This window comes from Macaca mulatta, chromosome 12 (genome assembly GCF_049350105.2).
Source record: "Macaca mulatta isolate MMU2019108-1 chromosome 12, T2T-MMU8v2.0, whole genome shotgun sequence".
NCBI classification, from domain to species: Eukaryota; Metazoa; Chordata; class Mammalia; order Primates; family Cercopithecidae; genus Macaca; species Macaca mulatta.
Genome location: NC_133417.1, coordinates 100,472,065 through 100,494,200, shown reverse-complemented (window position 1 = coordinate 100,494,200; position 22,136 = coordinate 100,472,065). Strand labels below are relative to the sequence as shown.

The window sequence follows — 22,136 nt, the reverse complement described above, 5'->3', positions numbered from 1 at the left end:
ATGAACCTCAAAAACATTATGCAAAGTGAAAGGAGCCAGGCACAAGAACGACAGGTGTTAACATTCCATTTATATGAAATTTCTAGAGAAAGCAAAACTAGTGCCCCCGAAAACAGATCAATAGTTATGTAGGTATGGGTATTGTAGTTGGAACTGATGGCAAATGGGCACAGAGAAACTCTCTGTGGTGATAGAAGTGTAAAACTGAACTGTGGTGGTAGATGCACAAATGTACACATTTATTAAAATTCATTGAACTGTATACAGAAAATGGATAAATTTTATAATAGGTAAATGATACCCGAATAAAACTGTTAAAATATATTTGAACAGGGGATGCAGTGGTCATTGATTGACTTTTGGCTTCCTAGTATGCCTTTCACCATTATTTTGGTAATAGCAGTGTAATCTTTTCCCCATTGACGAAAGCCGAGGGAAGGGCAGTTAGTACTCTCTGTTTTGAAAAAGGGAAAATCTTACTTCAAACTTTCTTAAGAAATAAAGAAGACATTAAGTTGTTGGTAGTATTTCAAGCCTTCAATGGTGGAATAAGGGAAGTCCCACTGGCTATGATTGGTCTACCTTGGGTCCTGTGCCTTTCCTTGAACCACTCATGGTTTCTAGGGAAATACGGTTTAAATGACTGGTCAAGAGCAAGTCACATGCCACTTTTGGCAACTTCACCAGAAACTGACCAACTTTGGGTTTTCTTTCTTTGGAGAGAGGTTGAGTCCTTTGTCAATTTTATTGGCAATACTTACAAAATGTTGGATAGGGACATTTTGGATCTATAATGTAAAGAAGGATGTATGAGGATATCGGGAAGCCAAAGGGCTGGACCAGGGTGGACACTCCTTGTTTTCAGCTGCCTAACATCCATTCCAACTTTTGGTATTACTAAATTTCTCTTTTCAAGGAATAGCCTCTCTCCATTTTGAAAAATGGGGTGAGGTGGGGCATATGATTGCAGTTACATTAATCAGATGCTTGTTCCATTAACATGAAACTTGAGTAGATTACAGACAAGACTAAAATTAATTGGAACAAATTCATTCAAGGGAGGGTGTGTCCTGGTGACTCCTGGAGCTCCTTTGGAGCTGTTCAACATTCCCATCAGTTCACTATTGCAAATCTTTCTAACAAATTCTTTTTTATACCTAAATAAGACAGATTTAATGGACAAATAGCAGGTATTATTAAAGTAAACTAGCAATTATTTTGTTAATGATATGAACAAAATTGATGAATTTGTATGTTGAGAACTCTGCTTTGGTTTTTAGTTCTCTGCCACATTTGTGTTTGTCATTCATGAGCATACGTGAAAATGTATATCTTCATGAAGATGCATTCATCATATGTCAGGAGTGTGAATTTCAAGACAGGAAAGGGTAATCATGAGAGTCTCAGTCTGCGGTGTGAATCTTTTATATAATCTATATATTGTGAGGCTAGAAATATGGCTTAGAAAGTCTAGTTTGAAATAATATGGTTTCTAGAGATACGGAAGCAGAATAATAATAAAAAAAATTCCTTCTTTGAAGAATGCAACAAAGAAGTTAGATATGTGAGTTTTGCTTTAAACAGACCTAAAAGAACTCTGTTGATTCAAGCACTATGTTGTTAATTGTTTTTCTTTGATGATAAAGAAAACTATGCAAATAGAATATGTCCACCCTTAGACTTAAAGCAAAAAACTTGCCTTGTAACAGATCAGTTTGTGACAGCCTCTCAAGTAAGACTGAAACTTGGTTCTGCTTAACAGTAATTGGCAGATTCCTGAGATGTATTTCCCAGCTATTCACTATTAAAAGAAACAGACTCTCCTGCTCCATCCTGTTTTATTAGCCATCTAAGATGTCAACCTTTGGGTTGTCAAAACCATGAAACATATTTGGGTAATTATGAGAGGACAGAGAGCATGACTGGCATAGAAGAGAAATGATGGTTCAGAAATTGAACTTAGCTTTCTTCAGACATAACAAAACTTAAAATTAATTAATTTTTTAGTTACTAGTTTTACCATCTATAAAAATTTGGAATATATTTTTTAAAAGGTGTTCCTTTTATTTCCCTGTTTCCTTTTTGTTCAAGATGAAAAACAAACGTAAAATGAAAGTGCCCCTGACAATTTCTAAATCTAAAAACAAACAGGAATTTTGTGTATACATCTACGATATGCAATGCCTATTTCTCTGTGGTGGGGGAATGGAGATATTTGCTGATTTTCTTCTTACTAGATGTGAGGATCTTGAAGGTGGGCCTGAAGGTGGGCTTGAAGGTGGCAGAGCTTAGAGGCTCATGATAGACCAGGCTTTTTATGTTAAGAAAATATCATTGATGTGTTTTTCATATTGTACTTACTAATTTTAAAGTAATTTCTATTCTGTCATCACTGCTAGGATTATGAATAGTAGGTCTGCATTTGGAACTGAAAGGGCCAATGGAATCCTGGAGTTGGAGTAGTAATTTCATTTTAAACCACAGTCATTAGTTACCCATGTATTGTTTGACGATGTCTGTCATGTGATTATTTAAGGACATTTAAAAACATATCTGAATAACTTAAATGGAGTTATATGTGTCAGTGTCAATAACTTTTAACTACTTTCTTTTCTAGACTATCATACACCCATTATGCATTAAAAATGTGAAATATTTAGGTTTCCTTATTAGAGTGGAGAGGTGAATACCAATTCTCAGATGTGTTTTGTGATAAGGTGGCACTCTTTCTTAAGCATTACCATCAATCTTAAGCCGGGAAATTCACCTCTACAAAGTGTCAAATCACTGGCTCCAAATCAAATTCTAGCGAGTATTCCCCATGAAATCAGCTGTCATCCTCAGTAACAAGGAGACAGTCCTCTACTTTCACTTTATTCCTACTTGAGAGCCCCAGCTTGAGAGTCTGGATAAGGCTGAAGGATGGAATCAGGAGTCTGTCTTCTATAAATAAAGAGAGTAAAATAGCTGCTTTCCTTCCTCTCCTTCCTCACCACTACCTTCTCTGTCCCCCAGCACATTCTTATTTCTCCCCAACATCAATGAAGTTTGGTAGAAAGTTGTCTCTCATCTTAGTGCTCTATCTTACTTTGCTCAGCCTTATTTTCATCCCCTCTTCATTCATTGACTTATCCAGGAGCTTCATCTCTTTAGAGAAAGGAGTGGGTACACAGGCAGTTCTCTTGGGAATTCAGATTAATTCACCATCTTGAACCACCTTTCTATTGGGTTGCTGGATGTGACCATAGTGCTGATCACATGCTTCTTAGCTCCCCATGTAATGAAACTTAACACAGGCCAAGCAGATTTCCCAGACAAGGCTTTTATGTGCTCAAGGGCAATGGAGACAGTGGAGGTGAGGTACGAGGATCCTCAAGCTGGCTCCCCAAAAAAGCTAGTAGAGACTTTTTAATCAGACAAAGCATGGGGAATTGACACAGAGGTAAGGTATGCAGGCTGGGCTGGAAGAAGCATGTGTGGGGGAGGGTATGCAGGTCCATATATCTGGTCCTGATGGTTATCTTGAGTAATAGGCCACCTGGTAGTCTGGCCAGCGGCAAAAACGCTGCTTACAAATCATTCTTTCCCAAGGTTTGACATTCTGCCCTGTGGTTTGATATTTAGGTTTCCTAAGGCCAGTTCCGGGAATTCTTTAAGTAAAAGGCATAGTTAAACATTATGAGAGCATAGAAGAGTGATTCTTTTCTTTGTATGACTAAAGCCTTGGGGTTAGCATGTGTAACGTCAGCGAGGTGGTGATGTGGGTTTTGTGATCAGCAGGAATGTATGAAAGAATGTTCCACCAGCGGGGGTGGTGGGCTGGGGAGCTGAAGCCAAGCGCCAACCTTACTCTGTTTCATTTCCTTTCTATACTTGGTATATTTGCTGTCTGTATTTTTTTTGAAAGAGGCTACTCCCAATTCCCTAGATCAACTATGTTCTCTTTTTTTGTTTTTTGAGTCAGAGTCTTGCTCTGTCACCCAGGCTGGAGTGCAGTGGCACAATTTCGGCTCACTGCAACCTCCAACTCCTGGGTTCAAGCAATTCTCCTGCCTCAGCCTCCTGAGTAGCTGGGATTACAGGCTTGCATCACCACACCCAGCTAATTTATTTTATTTTATTTTATATTTTTGGTAGAGAGGGGATTTCACCATGTTGGCCAGGCTGCTCTCGAACTCCTGACCTCAAGTGATCTGCCTGCCTTGGCCTCTTAAACAGAGAAATACATAACCATAATTTATGGGTAGTGTGTTATAAACCAGAAAGTATCTGAGACAGATCTCAATTGATTTACTTACTTACGTTTTTGAGACAGGTTCTTGCTCTGCCACCCAGCCTGGAGTGCAGTGGTACAATCTCAGTTTACTGCAACCTCTGCTTCCTGGGCTCAAGTGATTCTCCCACCTCAGCCTCCCGAGTAGCTGGGACCACAGGCGTGCACCACCACATGTGCTCAGATAATTTTTAAATTTTTTGTAGAGACGAGGTCTCCCTATATTGCCTAGGCTTGTCTCAAACTCCTGGGCTCATGCAGTCCTCCTGCCTCAGCCTTCCAAAGGGCTGGAATTACAGGCGTGAGCCACCATGCCTGGACTTCATTCAGTTTAGAAGTTTATTTTGCCAAAGGTAAGGACTGGCTGTGACATAGCCTTTGGAGGTCCTGAGAACATGTGCCCAAGGTGGTCAGGCTGTACCTTGTTTTTTATACATTTTCAGGAGACATAAGGCATCAATCAATACATGTAAGATGTACATTGGTTTTTGTGGAAAGGCAAGACAACTTCAGTTGGGGGCTTCCAGGTCGCAGGTGGATCCAAAGATTTTCTGATTAGCAATTGGTTGAAAAAATTTATCTGAAGGCCTGGAGTCAATAGAAGGGAGTGTCTGGGTTAGGATAAGGAGTTGTGGAGACAAAGGTTCTTTTTTTTTTTTTTTTTGAGATGGAGTCTCACTCTGTTACCCAGGCTGGAGTGCGGTGGTATGATCTTGGCTCACTGCAACCTCTGCCTCTTGAGTTCAAGTGATTCTCTTGCCTCAGCCTCCCGAGCAGCTGGGATTACAGGCGCCTACCACCACGCCCAGCTAATTTTTTGTATTTTTAGTAGAGATGGGGTTTCACCGTGTTGGGCAGGCTGGTCTCGAACTCCTGACCTCAGGTGATCCACCCACCTTGGCCTCCCAAAGTATTGGGATTACAGGCGTGAGCTACCATGCCCAGCCTAATTTCTCCATTTCTTTATGGAACATTATACATCTGATTTAACATAACAATGTGATCATTTTAATTATCTATTTCCTTTTTCTCTTTTGGCAACTGTCATTCTATCCTCATAACAACCTTGTTCCAATTCTTCTAAAATTCCCCACCTTCCCTTAGTATGTGTTGATTTCATTTTTGGAATAAGGTTTGTCTAAAGCTGCTTTAACTTGTTTAACTTTTGTGGAGTCTGGCACTGAGTTTAACATTTAAATATATTTGGAGGAACCTTTTGGATGTCATTTTAGGAGTGTTGGGAAGAGCTTATTCTTCCTGTGCCCCCTCTCATTCCAACCCATTTCTCTCTGATTTGATTGTTAATATTTGCAATTTTATCCTTTGAATTTGCTTCCTCTGATATTAAAATACAGACACTCCTGGGAACAATCAGTTACTGACACTTGATTGTGAATGAGGCTCAGAGGGTGGGATTTGATAAGGGGGTAGGGATAAGAGCAAGACAACTCTGGAAGCTGGTACAGATGTTGTTGTCAGGCTATTTGTGGAAAGACTGCTAAATACAGAGTCTGGTCTGCTACTCACTACCTGTAAACTCGTTGGAGTCACTGAACACTCCTGAACCTCTAGTATCACATATGAAATATGGGATAATCATGCTTGCCTGGTTTACCTAACAGGATTATTTGAAGGCCCAAATGAGAGTATATCTGCAGCAAAAAGTTTGTAAACTCTGATGTGCTATGCTAAGTAAAGATACCAAAGGGCTCAACGAAAGGGAGAAGGAAATGTGGCCAAGGCAATGTCTACTTATGCCACAACTAAGGTGGATTCTGGTGCCACTCTATGATCATACTCAGAATTATGACAGTTCAGATGACCAGGAATCATATATTACCTTCCATATATCGTTGCATTAAAGTAAGACACTTCCAGCCTGGCCAACACAGTGAGATTGCATCTCCACAAAAAAATAAGAAAAACCTAGCTGGGCATGGTGGCGCTTGCCTATGGTCCCAGCTACTTGGGAGGCTGAGATGGGAGGATTGCTTGAGCCAGGGAGGTTGAGGTTACAGTAAGCCTTGATCCTGATTGTGCCACTGCACTCCAACCTGGGCAAAAGAGTGAGACCATGTCTCAAAAAAGGAAGCCACTTTTCTTTTCTCTTTACTTTTCTTCTCTAGGACAGTCCATGCCAGCCTAGCTGCTGTCCCTGAGTGGCAGCATAGGGAACTGTAGGGGCAGGGACTGTGCCCTTCCTAGGGAAGAAAGGAGAGGATGGCTACCCGTGCACAGCTGATCCTTTGCCTTCAAGGTTTACCTTTATCTGAAACCTACTCTTTTTTTTTGAAACAGGGCCTCTGTTGCTCAGGCTGGAGTGCAGTGCTGTGATTACAGTTCACTGCAGCTGCGATCTCCCGGGCTCAAGCGATTCTCCCACCTGAGCCTCCTGAGTAGCTGATACTACAGGTGTGCACCACCATAGCTGGCTATTTTGTTTTTTTATTTTTAGTAGAGATGAGATAACACTGTGTTGGTCTCCAACTCTTGAGCTCAAGTGATCCTGCTGTCTTGGCCTCCCAGTGTTGGGATTATCAGCCTGAGCCACTGTACCCAGCCTGAAACGTACTCTTCAGTAGGAGAAAATTATGTAGCTTTGTGAGGAACAGCTATTCTCTACGAATAGGCTTCTTCAAGATCAAACTAAGATCAGAATTGTTAAAGTAGTGTAGCAAAAGGAAAGATATTATATTTCAGAGAATGTCGTAATAGCTCAAATGAAGATGCCATCACTTAAATATGACCAGACTCTACATGTGTTAGTTGTTCTTCTTTCTTTTGTTCAAGGACTATTAAGCATCAATAAATAAATAAATGCCTGCTACCACACATCCAGGATCACCAAATGGAGCTCTACATGTGTAATAGGCAGAAAAATGGACCCCAAAGGTGTATATACCTTAATTTTTGGAACCTGTGAAAATTCTTTGCCAATGTAATTAGAATAGGGAAATTAAACTGGATTACCCATGTGGGCCCAATCTAATCACATGAGCTGTTAAAAGCAGAGATTTTCTGTGGCCAGAGGCAGCAGAGAGACATAGCAGAAAAAGAAGTCAGAGAGACTCTAAGTACGAGAAGAATTTGACATGTCCATGCTGACTCTGAGATGCAAGAGGCCATTAACAAGGAAGAGATATAAACCTTTCAGAGCTGAAGGTGGTCCCTAGCTGATAGCCAGCACAGAAATAGGGACCTACAATCCCAAGGAAATGAATTCTGCCGGTAACCTGAATGGGCCTAGAAAGAGTCTTTTCGCAACCCCAGAGGGCTGACACCTTGATTTTGGCCTTGTGATATTAGGAGCAGAGAAGCCAGCTGAGCCAACCTGGCATTCTGATCTATAGAAACTGAGAGGTAAGACATTTTTGTTGTTTCAAGCTGCTAAGTTTGTGGTAAGCTGTTATGATGGCCGTAGAAAATTAATATGGCTGGGCGCGGTGGCTCATGCCTGTAATCCCAGCACTTTAGGAGGTTGACATGGGCGGATCACCTGAGGTAGGGAGTTCGACATCACCCTGACCAACATGGAGAAACCCCGTCTCTACTAAAAATACAAAATTAACTGGGCGTGGTGGCACATGTCTGTGATCTTGGCTGCTGGGGAGGCTGGGGCAGGAAAGTCACTTAAACCCAGGAGGTGGAGGTTTCAATGAGCCGAGATCACGCCATTGTACTCCAGCCTGGGCAAAAAAAGCGAAACACCATCTCAAATAAAAAAGAAAAAAAGAAAATTAATACGCTATGTGAGAGGTAGCTGGACAGCAAATAGCTGTTTCAAAGAACTAACTTTATGATTTTCCATTTAGCCTCTGTATTTGAATATTTTTTTCTGATAACGTCATGTGAACATGTAGTAACATGACTCTTTAAATCAGCAAGTACCTCAGTTTCATATACTTTAGACCAGGGCATTACTGCCTTTATTTTTTATTCCCCTGATGCTCCTTAAGGTGAATTTTGTGCACAGCTCTTTGTCTCTCTATATAACTTAAACCCAAGATATTACATACATTCAGTATATGTGCTATTATTAAGTATATAGCTTGATGAAGTTTTCATACATAAATACCTGAGAACCACCATCCAGATTGAGATATAGAATATTTTCATCACTTTAGTAGATGTTCCTGCAAGCTTAATGCCTTTTTCTAGTCAATACTTGCCGCATTCAGAGTCATCCACTCTTCTAACTTACACCATCATTGATTAGTCATGTCTGTTGTTGAAATTCATGTAAATGGAATCATGCAGTGTGTACTTTTATGTCTGGCTTCCTTCACTCAACACACTGTTTTTGAAATTCACTCATGTTGTATAAACAGCTCATTCCTTTTAAAGCACTGTATAGCATTCTGTTGTATGCCTAAACCTATATTTGTTTATTCAGTCTCTCACTGATGGTTATTTGGGTTGTTTCCAGTCTTGAGCTTTCATGAGTACAGCTGCCATGTGCTTTCTTGTACATGTCTTTTGGTGGACACATATACACATTTCTCATGGGTACATTCTTATGAGTGGAATTTCTGGGTCTGCTCGTAGGGTAGATTAACCTATATTTTAAGTCAGATTATTCCAAACACATAATTCAAAATTGGTGAATTATGTTTAGCCATTTTCATGTGATATATTATTATTATTGTTAAAAAAATGTTTTTGGAATGCTTCATGAATTTGCATGTCATCCTTGCTCAGGGGCCATGCTAATCTTCTCTGTATTGTTCCAATTTTAGTATATATGCTGTCTAAGGGAGCACTTCATATGATATATTATTGATACAAATAATTAAAAAAAATTTTTTTTGAGATAGAGTCTCACTCTTTTGCCCAGGCTGGAGTACAGTGGCGTGATCTCAGCTCACTGCAAACTCCGCCCCCTGGGTTTAAATGATTCTTCTGTCTCAGTCCCCCGAATAGCTGGGATTACACAGCCATGCTAATTTTTTGCATTTTTAGTAGAGATGGGGTTTCGTCATGTTAGCCAGGCTGGTCTCAACCTCCGGTCTTCAGGTGATCCTCCTGCCTCAGCCCCGCAAAGTGCTGGGATTATGGGCGTGAGCCACCACACCCAGCTGAAATAATTTTATTTATACAAATAAGCTAAGAACCTATTGCCAAGACCAGCTCGGTCGGGGAGACCCTAACCCAGCAGTGTTAATGGTATTAAAGACACATACACAGAAATAGAGAGGCATGAAGTAGGAAATCAGGGGTCTCACAGCCTTCAGAGCTGAGAGCCCCGAACAGAGATTTACCCACATATTTATTAACAGCAAACCAGTCATTAGCATTGTTTCTATAGATAATAAATTAACTAAAAGTATCCCTTATGGGAAACCAAGGGATGGGCCAAATTAAAAGAATAGGTTGGGCTAGTTAACTGCAGCAGGAACACTCCCTTAAGACATAGATCGCTCATGCTATTGTTTGTGGCTTACGAATGCCTTTAAGCGGTTTACCACCCTGGGCAGGCCAGATGTTCCTTGCCCTCATTCCTGTAAACCCACAACCTTCCAGCTTAGGCGTTAGGGCCATTATGAACGTGTCACAGTGCTGCAGAGATTTTGTTTATGGCCAGTTTTGGGGCCAGTTTATGACCAGATTTTGGGGGCTTGCTCCCAACACCTGTAGATGTCATAATATAGGTATGTTATCTGCATGTAAGTGGAGCTCTATTCTTTTGAAAAAGAGCACACAATCAGAAAAGCTATTTATGACTTAAAACAAAGCAGCTATAGGAAAGTTTGATTTCTCAGAACTTAAAAAGCCACACTAAAGGTGACCCTGTATCTGTGTTATATTTAGCTTTGCAGCGTTTTCTGCTCTACTCGACGTAGTAAAGACTATACTTCCCATCTCATGACCTTTCTTTATCACTAGATGTCATTCTCAGCATGAGGAGGCACAGCATGAACATTCCTGATTTCACCGAAGCAGCAACTTTCCCTTCCTTTTCTCTGAGTACCCAGGAACCCAAATCTCTGTTTGCAAAGAGGCTTATAAGTGCCCTGGCCATTGATAAAGAGGGGTTCCTTCTACATTGAGCAGTTTGAGTGGGCCTCTGAAAAGTCTTGCAGCACAATTCACAGGCAACACATGGGCAGCTGATGGCCACACTGTAATTACCAGATTGCAGTCAGTGTGGTTCTCCATCATCCAGGTGATGCAAGGTGCTCCCTCACTTGGTCTCCTCCAGGCCTTGGCCTGGCTCCCAAGCACTGACCATCCCCCAAGTGTTCTTCGGGCTCTCGGTATTAGTTCTGCACCTTTTCATGGGATCCACCAGGACCAGACCATTGTCTCTTGCCCCACGCCTCTCACCTTCTCTACTTTCTTTATAATTTTTCTGTTATCATAGATACTCTGGGTGTTACTTCCCTTAAACCTTCCCTTTTGATTCTTTGACAATATTCAGGAGTCAAAAATAAATATTGCTTTCCCTTCTCAAGGCAATGTGGGTGACTCTGCTGACTCGGGGAAGAGCGTGTGAAGGGCAAGAAAACATACATATTGTTATTTCTATTATGCCATGTATTCATTAGGATTCTCCAGAGACACTGAATCAATAGTATGTATATACATTATATATTATAAGAATTGGTGCATACAATTATGGAGGTTGGTAAGTCCACAATCTTCAGTGTGGGCCAGAAGACTTTAGACCCAGAAGAGCTGATGGTGCATTTCCATCTCAAGAGAGTCTGCTAGAATTTCTTTCTTGAGGGGGTGGCCAATCTTTTTGTTCTTCTTAGGCTTTCAACTGATTGAATGAGGCCCACCCACGTTATAGAAGGCAATCTACTTAAAGTTTACTGATTTAAATGTTAATCTCATCCAAAAACACCCTCCAAATTGACACATACAGTTAACCATCACATGTCATTACACTCATGATCTTCAGCAGCATGCCATGACTAAATTGGCAGCTATCTAGTACAAGATTTCCATTTTATGGGAAAGACAATGCATTGTGGATTAAGATGATGTGGATTTGAATCCCGGTGATCTTTGAATGTGAATCCTAATTGTGTCATTTGGAAAAACCTTTAACTTCAGTCATCACAGAGCTGTAGTTCTCAATTGGGGCAATTTGTCCTTCCCCCTATATCCCCAGAAGACATTTGATTCCATCTGAAAACATTTTTGGTTGTTACAACTAGGGTGGGGGTGGGAGGAGTTGTTATTGGCATTTCTGGTGGGCACAACTCAGGGATACTAACATCCTATGATGCATACAACAGCCCCCCACAACAAACAATCACCAGGCCCCAAATATCAGGAGTGTTGAGGCTGTGAAATCTTGCAGTAGAGGTAAACAGACAATGCTAGGATATAAAAAGCTGGGCATGAATGGAACATGGGAGGGTTGTCAGGCAAGAAACCTAATCTTATGGTTTTTGCCAATTTCTAAATAGAATATTGGGAAGGTGATATTTTAAATTGGGAAATGAATTATTGGAGGCTACGCTATGATTTGGGGAAAAGAGATCAGACCTCAGGTTGGCAGGAACATAAATGTGTTAGTATTTTACTGAATTTCCCCCTTGTGTCATTGGCTCACAGGATTTCACAAAGGTTTGAAGGTCTGGGATGGAATGGTGAAGGTGACATCACTGTGAGCAAGTGTGGGTCAAATGAGAGGGATGAACTGTGGCTAAGAAACCTAAGAGAATATTTTCATAAGAAGATGTAAAAGGATAAATATAATATGACTTACCAAATGCCTTTAAGTAATAGGTTACTATTTTGTTAGCTCATAATTTATTCTGGCAGTCTGTTTAACCATATGCACAGTCTCCTGAATATGATTTAAATGTTAAGTCCTAATTACAAAACTCTAATTCAAAACAATTTTAAGTAAGGCTGTTGAAAATTAATGTGAATGCAAATCATGAAGTCACTCTCATTAGGGAAATACACATTAATTTTAATTTTGGGCCTCTCTGAACTAATATCAAATAGAATTACATAAAAAACAAAAATGGCCAAAACTTTTGAGAGATTATATTCTGCCAACTAAAGTTATCCAGGAATATGTAACAGCTACATAATCTCTTTATAAACAATTTTGAAATAATTTAACAATATATAGATTATTAGGGACCTTCTAAACTTTTAGAACTGATTTTGTTGGCTTCATTAACTCCTGTCTTGTTTTAACAGGCTTTCTTTGTATATGTTGAATTATTGGAGTCGACTAAGTTGGTCAGTGTGCTGTGAGGGTCACTACACATGCCCTTTTGTTTAAATTAATCAGTCTCTGAAAAGAAGAAAGACAATTTAATTTTACCAACTGAATCCAGGAGAAAAATGAATACATTAAAGCAAGTGTGAAATTCTTTCCAGTTAGCATGCACAGAGAATGTAGCTAATAATAGCCACGAGTTTTCTGTCAAGCAGGTCAATATATCTCTTTATCTATTATAGTAATATTGTAGCATTCATTCATTCATTATTCATTCACTTACCATTTATTGAAACCTTAAATTTGTGCTCAGTCAGTGCACTGTGAATGGTGATAAAGAGACAACTAAGAATCTAATCATTGTCTGGTGGGAGAGATTGACATTACAAAGTGCAGTGGTACATGCATTCTGTGAGACAGAAATTCATGGAGGAGAGCTGGAAGAGATTCACCTGGACAGGTAGCCTGTATAAAGAGTAGGCCTAGAAAGCCCAAAGGACATTAGGATTTATTTTGAGAGATGATGGTTGCTTAGTTAGGGTGACAGCAGGGTGGTGATGAAAAGAGGTCTTAATCTAAATATGTTTTAAAGGTGGAGCTAACAAATTTTGTGGCATGAAATCAAAGAGAACAGTTTAGAAAGGCTTTAAAGATTTTGGAGCCAAGCACAGTGACTCATGCCTATAATCCCAGCACTTAGGGAGGCCGAGGTGGGTGGATGACTTGAACTCAGGAGTTCAAAACCAGCCTGGGCAACCTGACAAAACCCTGTCTCTACAAAAAAAATACTAAAATTAGCCGAGTATGGTGGCATGTGCCTGTAGTCCTAGCTACTTGGGAGTGTGAAGTGGGAGGATCACCTGAGTTCTGTAGTGAGGCTGTAGTGAGACATGATCGCACCACTGCACTCTAGCCTGAGTGACAGAGTGAGACCCTGACTCAAAAAAGAAAAAAGAAAAAAAAAAAAAGATATTGGCAAGAGCGAGTAGGTTGGTGTTGTTATTTACTGAGACTGAGAAGAACTGGCATGATCTAAGTGTGACATGATAATTATATATCCAAGCGGAGATTGAAAGAGATAGTTGGGGTAAATAAGCTTGGAATTCAGGGAACAGTCTGCATTGGGAATATACATTTGAGTATCTCAGGCATTGAGATAATATTTAAAGCCATAAAACTGGGATAATCCCCTCATTCAGCAAAGTGATGTGTAGTGACTGGGAAGATGAGGAGCCAGCAAGGAGAACTGGGACCATTAGAGCAGGAGGAGAATCTCAAGAGGGTGTGTGCTATTCAGGACACCAGACACTTGAGACGGTGTCCAAGGAGGAAGTGATGGACTGTGTCAAAGGCTTGTGACAGATTTAGCAATATGCGGACTAAGTCTGGCAATGTCGATACCACTGCACCCTTGATAAAAGCATCTTTGGTTGGAGGGTTGGGATAAAGGCCTGATTAACGTAGGCTCAAGAAAGAATGGAAGGTGAGGAAATGGTGAAAGCATATACAATTAACTTTTTGAAGACATTTGCCTGAAAAAGGAGCAGAGGCATAACTCAGTAGCTGGAAGACGATGTAGCTGGAGAAGAATGTGGGGTTGAGATTCTTCTTTTTGTAAAGAATGGAGACATCTCTGGCTGTCTGCGTGTTAACGAAACAATACAGTGGAGAAAGAAAAAGTAATGGTGCAGAACAGAAGGGGACATTGTCTAGAGAGAGGTCCTTGAGAAGATGGGATCCATTGCACAGAGGGAGAAGCTGGCCTTGACCAGAAGCACGAATAGTTCACCCACTGGAACATGAGCAAAAGCAGAGGTGATGGGTGTGTGTGCAAATCAGCTAGCATATTAGGTGGTGGGAACATGTTTTAGCATACGTAAGCACAGGCAAATGCAGCAGAATCCTTTTCTCCCCCCTTGGTTAGTTGTATGTTTTTTCCTGAAAGCATTGAGTGTTCTCAATCCTGGCTACACTTTAGAACCCCATGGAAAGCTCTTAAAAAATACAGATTCCTAGGGCCTATTCCCACAGTTAATTGGTCTGGATCCTAATATTAAAAAAAAAAAAATCTCTCCAGTGGTTCATTTAGAACCACTAGGTTAGATGGTTTATGTAATATTTTATGCTTAGTGAATGACTAGAAAATCAGATAATTGTTTGTTATGGTATCAGTACTGTAAGAAACAGGACTAATATTGCAGAAAAGTGAGATTATGTGGCAGCAGATTGAGTTCTCCAGAAATCAGCCACCAAGACTGAGATTAGTATGTAGGAAGTTTACTGTGGAAAGAAGGGAAAGGATGCAGGATTGAGCTGAGAGAGAAGCCAAGCGTCAAAGCAGGCCCTGTGATAGCCTCTGCAGACTCCATGGAGAAACTTGGAACTAAAGATGCTCTGTCAGTGTGGCTCTGCATGGGGTTGAAATGACCCAGCCTCCATGTATCAGTCATTGGAGGTGGACCTTCTTGGGAAGGGCATTGACCTAGACAAGGAGGCTCTTTGCAGTTGTGCCTGACCCTGAAGGACCTGACAGCTGAAAAAGCTGTGGCAAAAAGCCCTTCCTTGGCTCCAGCCTGACAGTGTCTACTACATTGGTTAATGTTGCAGGTCCACATAGAGCAGATTCTAGTCTATGAGACAGGTTAACTGAAAAATGAGCCTCCTCCATGAGTCCTGGAAGGTTCACCAAGAGTTAGGTTTTTTTTTGTTTGTTTTGTTTTTTTTGTTTTTTTTTTGAGAAACACACGTTTACCAGTTTATTAGTCACTACCACTATTTTTTGAAAATGTTTGCTATACAAATACACAAACAGTCCACATATCTGATCAACTTTCTTCTAGAACTACAGCCAAAGGAAGATTAGTCTGTAAACATGTGATTACTGGTATGCTTGGCTCTACTTCCTGCAGTATTCTCTGACAATATGGAAGTAGTGATACTGTTTGGAAGTTTTAGATAATTTTTCTGTCAGTCCGTTTACATTTTAAATGTGTAATAATGGAAAATTATAAAAACAATTGGGAATGAAACCACCTTTGCAAAAATTATAACAGGAAATTATGACAGTGAGAGAAATCTGACATGGCTGATTCCATCTTGTCTCTAACTCACAGGTTGGCTAATCTTTGTTCATTCCTGGGCGTGGGCAAAGCTAACTTTGGGAGAAATTAAGTTTATAGTTTAAATAATGGCCTTTCCCCCAAATTAAACTGTTCTTGTAAAACTAATGAAAGGCTACCAAGAAAGGATGAGAGGAGCTTGAATTCTAAATAATTACCAGCCATTGTTCTGGAGGTCATAAGATATGCAACTTCCCCAATTACTCTTGAAGATAACACGACTATTGCAGAACCTAAGATTGACCTTTGAGATGTCTTTTCAGGTTTTTGCATTTCTGACAGTGGGATGTCCCCACCGAGACCTGACAAACAGTCCTGTGGCCTTCACCGAGGACCTGAGTCAGCATAAAAGGACAGCTTCAACTCCCTATCAGTTCATCTCTGAACCAACCAATCAGTGCTCCAGACTCACTGGCCTGCTACCTACCAAATTATCCTTAAAAGTGCCAGTCCCTGAGTTCTCTGGGAGACTGATTTGAGTAATAATAAAACTCCAGTCTCTCACACAGCTAGCTCTTCATGAATTAAACTCTTTCTCTATTGCAATTCCCCTGTCTTGATAAATTGGCTTTGTCTGGGCAATAGGCAAGGAGAACCCATTGGGCAGTTTCAGGAACATAGAGCAGTGGACAAAAATAGGATGCTTAAAGCCAATATAAATATTCATGGTAATAAGGAAAGTTTAGAGCAATCTGACCCTGGCATTGACACTGGCAGCAAAGAAGGTGGGAACATCATGACAAACACAGCTAGAAAATGCACAGAAAAACCAAATTAAAAGAGATAAGATTAAGAGAGAGAGATAGATAAGATGTTTGTTTAAAATATGAAACTTGCGATTGAGGAGATGTAAATGAATCTACAACACGATGCCTCTTGTAGCCATTACCTTTGTAGTAATATTTTAAAAACCAGATACATTTCAAAGGAGAAAAATCACAAGAAATCTTGCAGCTAAATAGAAGAACGTTGTAGGTAGAGACAATACTATGAAAAGCACAGTTCCCAAGCAAAGGAAAAATTGCTCGATGGTCTTTTCAAGGTTAAATAAAATATAGAGGTCCTGCTTCTTGCTATGACGCTTTGAAAAGCTTACTTTGAATGCAGACTCCATCTTAGGAAAAAGGAGGAGGAAAAGAAAAATGCCCTCATGGGAAGGTATATTTTGAATTGACTGAAAATTTCCATGAAAGAGAGTGTTTTAAGCAAGGAAATGTGAATTAGGTTTAATCAGCAAATTTAAATGCACGTTGCTCTTCCTCCATCAGTGAAATTGGGTTTCATAAAGTAGTTTAATTTAATTATAGAAAATAAAGAACATGGCCTTATTGAACTCTTCTATGAATACTATATTAATTTTTTCATGTTACAAATGTATTATTTATTTTACTGAAAAAGAATTATTCTTTTTTCTTTTTTGAGATGGAGTTTCACTCTTGTTGCCCAGGCGTGAGTACAATGATGTGATATCGGTTCACCGCAACCTCCACCTTCTGGGTTCAAGCATTTCTCCTGCCTCAGCCTCCCAAGTAGCTGGGATTACAGGCATGCACCACCACGCCTGGCTAATTTTTTATTTTTAGTAGAGACGGGGTTCTCCATGTTGGTCAGGCTGGTCCTGAACTCCCAACCTCAGGTGATCTGCCCACCTCAGCCTCCCAAAGTGCTGGGATTACAGGAGTGAGCCACCACGCTTGTCTGAAAAAGAATGATTATTAAATGAGTTTAGCATATATTTTTTACATGATGAAAATTATATTTACAGTAAAATAAAGAACATCATCAGCCATCTTTATACACTGGAAAAATGATTTAATAAATCTTTCCTTTGAAAGTAAAACACATTGTATCATTGATCATAAGCAAGCAGAGATTTTACTCCTTTATAAACTGGTACAGGTTAAATATATCCACCAGCAAATACCTAAAACTATTTTTCATTCACCAACACTTTTGGCAACGTTCTGACAATTATTATTCTGACACAGTTGTTAAAGTTAAAAAAAAAAAAAAAACAACGAAACCATTGCCATTATAATCCCATGCTTAGGTGAATCTCAGTTCTCAAAATATGACACTCATACGCAGAAGGGAAATTGATTAGGTGTAAAACCTGATGTATGTTTCAGCAGCAGCAACAATCATTCATTTTGATGGATTTTCTCAAATTGTTAGTGGTTAATTTCATTAGTGGTATCATTAGTGCAATAGCTTCTCACCTGTTGATCAGTGAAGGACGTAGGAAATTTTTGTTCTTTTATATGATGGCAAGATAGTTTAAACCTTTATGTCTTAAGACAAATTTGGTTATGTCACTTAGAGGATGGCAAAATTTACACATATTTTAAAGATAAAAAGAACATTAAGTTAATTTCCAACTTGTCCAGTTTTTAAGTTTAACTTCTGTACTTAGGAATATGCTTTCCAGTCTCAACTGTTAGTTGTATTTTGACAGGGAAGTTTGAGAAACAGCGATGTGGTTGTATGGGAGACAAACTTTCACCTTTATCTCCTAAGAGTTTTTGTCTGGGCCTAAGAATTAAATTAAGACATAAGCAGGAGAAAAACATACGTATTTATGTGTTTTACATGACATGGGAGCCCTCATATGGAAATGAATACCCAAAGAAGTGGCAAAACCTAAATGCTCATATAGTAGGTTGAATAAAGACTAAACTGTGTGGGAAGGCTAAAGGAAGATAAGACATCTTTAGCGAGGTCTGGTTGTACAGAATTCTCTTGGCCTCAACTCATCCTTGATAAGAATGTTACTTTCCTTCTGGTATAGGGAGGCCATCTTTCACATAGAAATTTCATCTTCTGCTCTTAAGAGAAAGAAGAAGGTCAGAGTTCTTCTTTTATCTGCTTCTTTTCAAGTGCCTCAAGCTCAAAAGAATGCTTATGCCAAGGTAGTATATTTTGGGGTAGCATATTTTGCTACCTCTCATTCTCAAATGGGATCTGGGAGAAATTTTTAAGCAGGGCAGCAGAGTTGTTTTGGGGACTATTGCTTTGATGGTCATGAGGTTGTGCTGTAAAATATGGTAGCCATTAGCCATATGTGGATATTTAAATTAAAATTTATTAAAATGACATGAAATTAAAAATTGAGTTACTTCGTTACTATAGCCATATTTCGTGTGCTTAATAGCTTCATAGCTAGATGTTGTGACTGCATTGGATAGCATTTCCATCATCACAGGAAGTTCTAATGGACAACACTAATATAGAGGGTCAATTGGAGAGAAGAGAAACTAGTAACTAGTAGCAGGAAAAACTATTAAGAATTTATTAATGTAGGCCAGGCCCGGTGGCTCATGCCCACCATAATCTCAGTACTTTGGGAGGCCCAGACGGGCAGCTCACTTGAGGTCAAGAATTTGAGACCAGCCTGGCCAATACGACGAAACCCGTCTCTACTAAAAACACAAAAATTAGCCAGGCGTGGTGGCTCGCACATGCCTGTAGTCGCAGCTACTCGGGAGGCTGATGTGGGAGAATCGCTTGAACCTGGGAGGCAGAGGTTGCGGTGAGCTAACATCTGGCCACTGCACTCCAGCCTGGGGGACAGAGCAAGACTACATCTCGGAAAAAAAAAAAAAAAAGAAAGAGAATTTATTAATGGCATAGAGTATTCTTGAGACAAACATTTTCATGTCATTAGGCTTTGTTTTTTTTTTTTTTTTTTTGAGACGGAGTCTTGCTCTGTCCCCAGGCTGTATTGCAGTGGCGATATTGGCTCACTGCAACCTCCAACTCCCGGGTTCAAGTGATTCTTCTGCCTCAGCCTCCCGCATAGCTGGGATTACAGGCACGTGCCACTATGCCCAGCTAATTTTTTTTTTTTTTTTGAGACGGAGTCTTGCTCTGTCGCCCGGGCTGGAGTGCAGTGGCGCGATCTTGGCTCACTGCAAGCTCCGCCTCCCGAGTTCACACCATTCTCCTGCCTCAGCCTCTGAGTAGCTGGGACTACAGGCACCCGCCACCACGCCCGGCTAATTTTTTTTTTTTTTTGTATTTTTAGTAGAGACGGGGTTTCACCGTATTAGCCAGGAGGATGGTCTCGATCTCCTGACCTCGTGATCCACCTGCCTCAGCCTCCCAAAGTAATTTTTGTATTTTTAATAGAGATGGGATTTCACCGTGTTTGCCAGGATGGTCTTGATCTCCTGACCTTGTGATCTGCCCGCCTTGGCCTCCCAAAGTGCTGGGATTACAGGCGTGAGCCACCACACCCAGCCTGCTTTTTTTTTTTTTTGAGACAGAGTCTTGCTCTGTCACCCAAGCTGGAGTGCAGCAGTGTGATCTTTGCTCACTGAAGCCTCTGCCTCCCGGGTTCAAGTGATTCTCTTGCCTCAGCCTCCTGCGTAGTTGGGATTACAGGCATGCACCATCACACCCAGCTTATTTTTTGTATTTTTTTTTGGTAGAGATGGAGTTTCTCCACGTTGGCCAGGCTTTTCTCAAACTCCTGGCCTCTAGTGATCCACCTGCCTTGGCCTCCCAAAATGCTGGGATTACAGGCGTGCGCCACTGCACCTGGCCACCATTAGGCTTTTTGTACTCAATTCTTTTTGCATGTTGTTTTTTACTTTTTAACAATCATAGTCTGTAAGGAAGAAGAAAATGAGAAAGCAATTTACTAAAAGATATTGTAGTTTAGACTTTAAAATGTATTTTGTTATAATCACAGAACGTCAGTAGTAGAAATGACCTTCCATGTCTTCGTGTCTAACCACCCATTTGACTGAATCCACTTTAATTAGCCATTCAGTTTATGATTGAACACCCTAGGAGCTGAGAGGCCATGGTTTCCTGAGATACAACATTTTACCTTGGTAGACTGTCTAGGTCGAGTCTGTTCTAAAGTGACTGATCCAGCCTTTTTGAAAGCTCAGAGCAAGAAGTTGTGAGTACTGGCTGCCAGTCAGGGAAGAAATGGAGCCAGAGTCCAAAAGACCCCTGCTGTTTGGTCCAAGGCTCCATCCCTAAGAACACAGGCAGTCTCTTTCCTCTCTGTTTTCAACCTCACTTTTAAACAGAAAAAAAATAACATTGGCAAGGAGTCACAGGGTAAAACCGATACGGGTTAATACGCTTTGAAATATTTAAAGTGCCGTACATGTAGAAGTTTTTATTATTACATAGCCATGGGGAATTGTAGTGACACAGTGAAGTCCAGGAAAGCTGATATTATGGTAGTGGAAACCCTTAGGGAGCTTAAGGTTATTGTTTCAGCAGGGCTGGCTTACAAAAGAAACTTGTTAAAGAATAAGACATAAAGTTATATGAGGTTATCAGAACATGTGTACATAAAGATGAATATATTCCTGGCCTAGGGGCTCAGAAAAAGGCACCTTCTTAAATATACTTCTTATTACTGGCTCAGGTGAGAACTGGAAAAATCCAGGTCTGTAATGCATTATAAAAAGTCTTGAGACAAGTAGACTTGGAGAATGAAACACTGCTATAAAACAAAATCCTAACGTTTCTATTCAGCTTTCCATAAAAAGAACAAAAAGTTCATTTTCCAAAGGTAAAGACCATGGCTAAGCTGACAGAATTTGTATTTTAATGAATAAAAACTTACCGAGGTGTTTGATTATATTATCTCGTAAGAAAATTTAGAAACAAATGTCTACAAATCCTGAACTTTGCTCTTTTTTTGTTGAGATGAAGGGAATAAAAACTGCTGGTTTTCAAATTGGGACTAACAGTGTGACAAAGAAAGGTATATGAAATTAGAGTATATTGTTAGAATTTGCCTATGCAGTTTGCTTTGGTAATTGAAACTGTCCTCATTTATGAAATAGTAATAATATATGTAGAATCTCCCAGGTGCAGTGAAGAGATAAAAATAAAGTAGAATCGTAGGTGATTTCCTTCAAATGTTTAAAATCTTTCTCTTATGAAAAGGGGACTGGTCTTCCAAAGCCCTCACTCTTTATCTAACAAGCTGCTCTACGTCTACTCTGAGGCACTCTAGACACTCACTTTTCTTGACCTCAGGTTTCTCATCCATAAAATTCAGGATTTGGCTAGGTAAGCGCTGAAGTGCCACTGTGGCTTCATTTCAATTTCTTTCTTTGTTTTTTTTTAGATTTATTTTATTTTATTTCATTTTTTATCATATTTAAGTAATTTATTGCTTCGCATCAGTTACCCTTACACAGATAAAGGCAAGACTAGAGCAAATTGGTGAACTAGTTCAACACTGTCTTTGCCCCAGCCCCTATCTCACTAGCTAATTACATTAGCAGACATTTATCACATGTTTCCTCTGCGCTGCCCATTGTGCTGAGCTGTGAGATTTGGCCCTGATTTCAGTCTGGGTTCTAGTAGGGCTTCCAGCACCTGCTTCTCCCTTTGGGGCTTCTCTCAATTCAATTCAACAAATATTTATTGAACTCACAGTGGGGTGAAAGAGGCTTCATTCAATTTCACAGCAATAATTGTTTAATCCTTTACGAAGGCCATTTATTTACCTTTATGTTTCAAATCACAGTTAATTTTTACAAAGTTCTGTTAGATATTATTCTTACACCATTTTACAAGT

The 22,136-nt window shown here is 40.0% G+C and overlaps 1 pseudogene; it reads right to left on the bottom strand.

Annotated features, from left to right (window-relative positions):
- Window positions 1–8,920: 8,920 nt before the first annotated feature.
- On the bottom strand, window positions 8,921–9,033 carry LOC114671688 (U6 spliceosomal RNA; annotated as a pseudogene).
- Window positions 9,034–22,136: the final 13,103 nt, after the last annotated feature.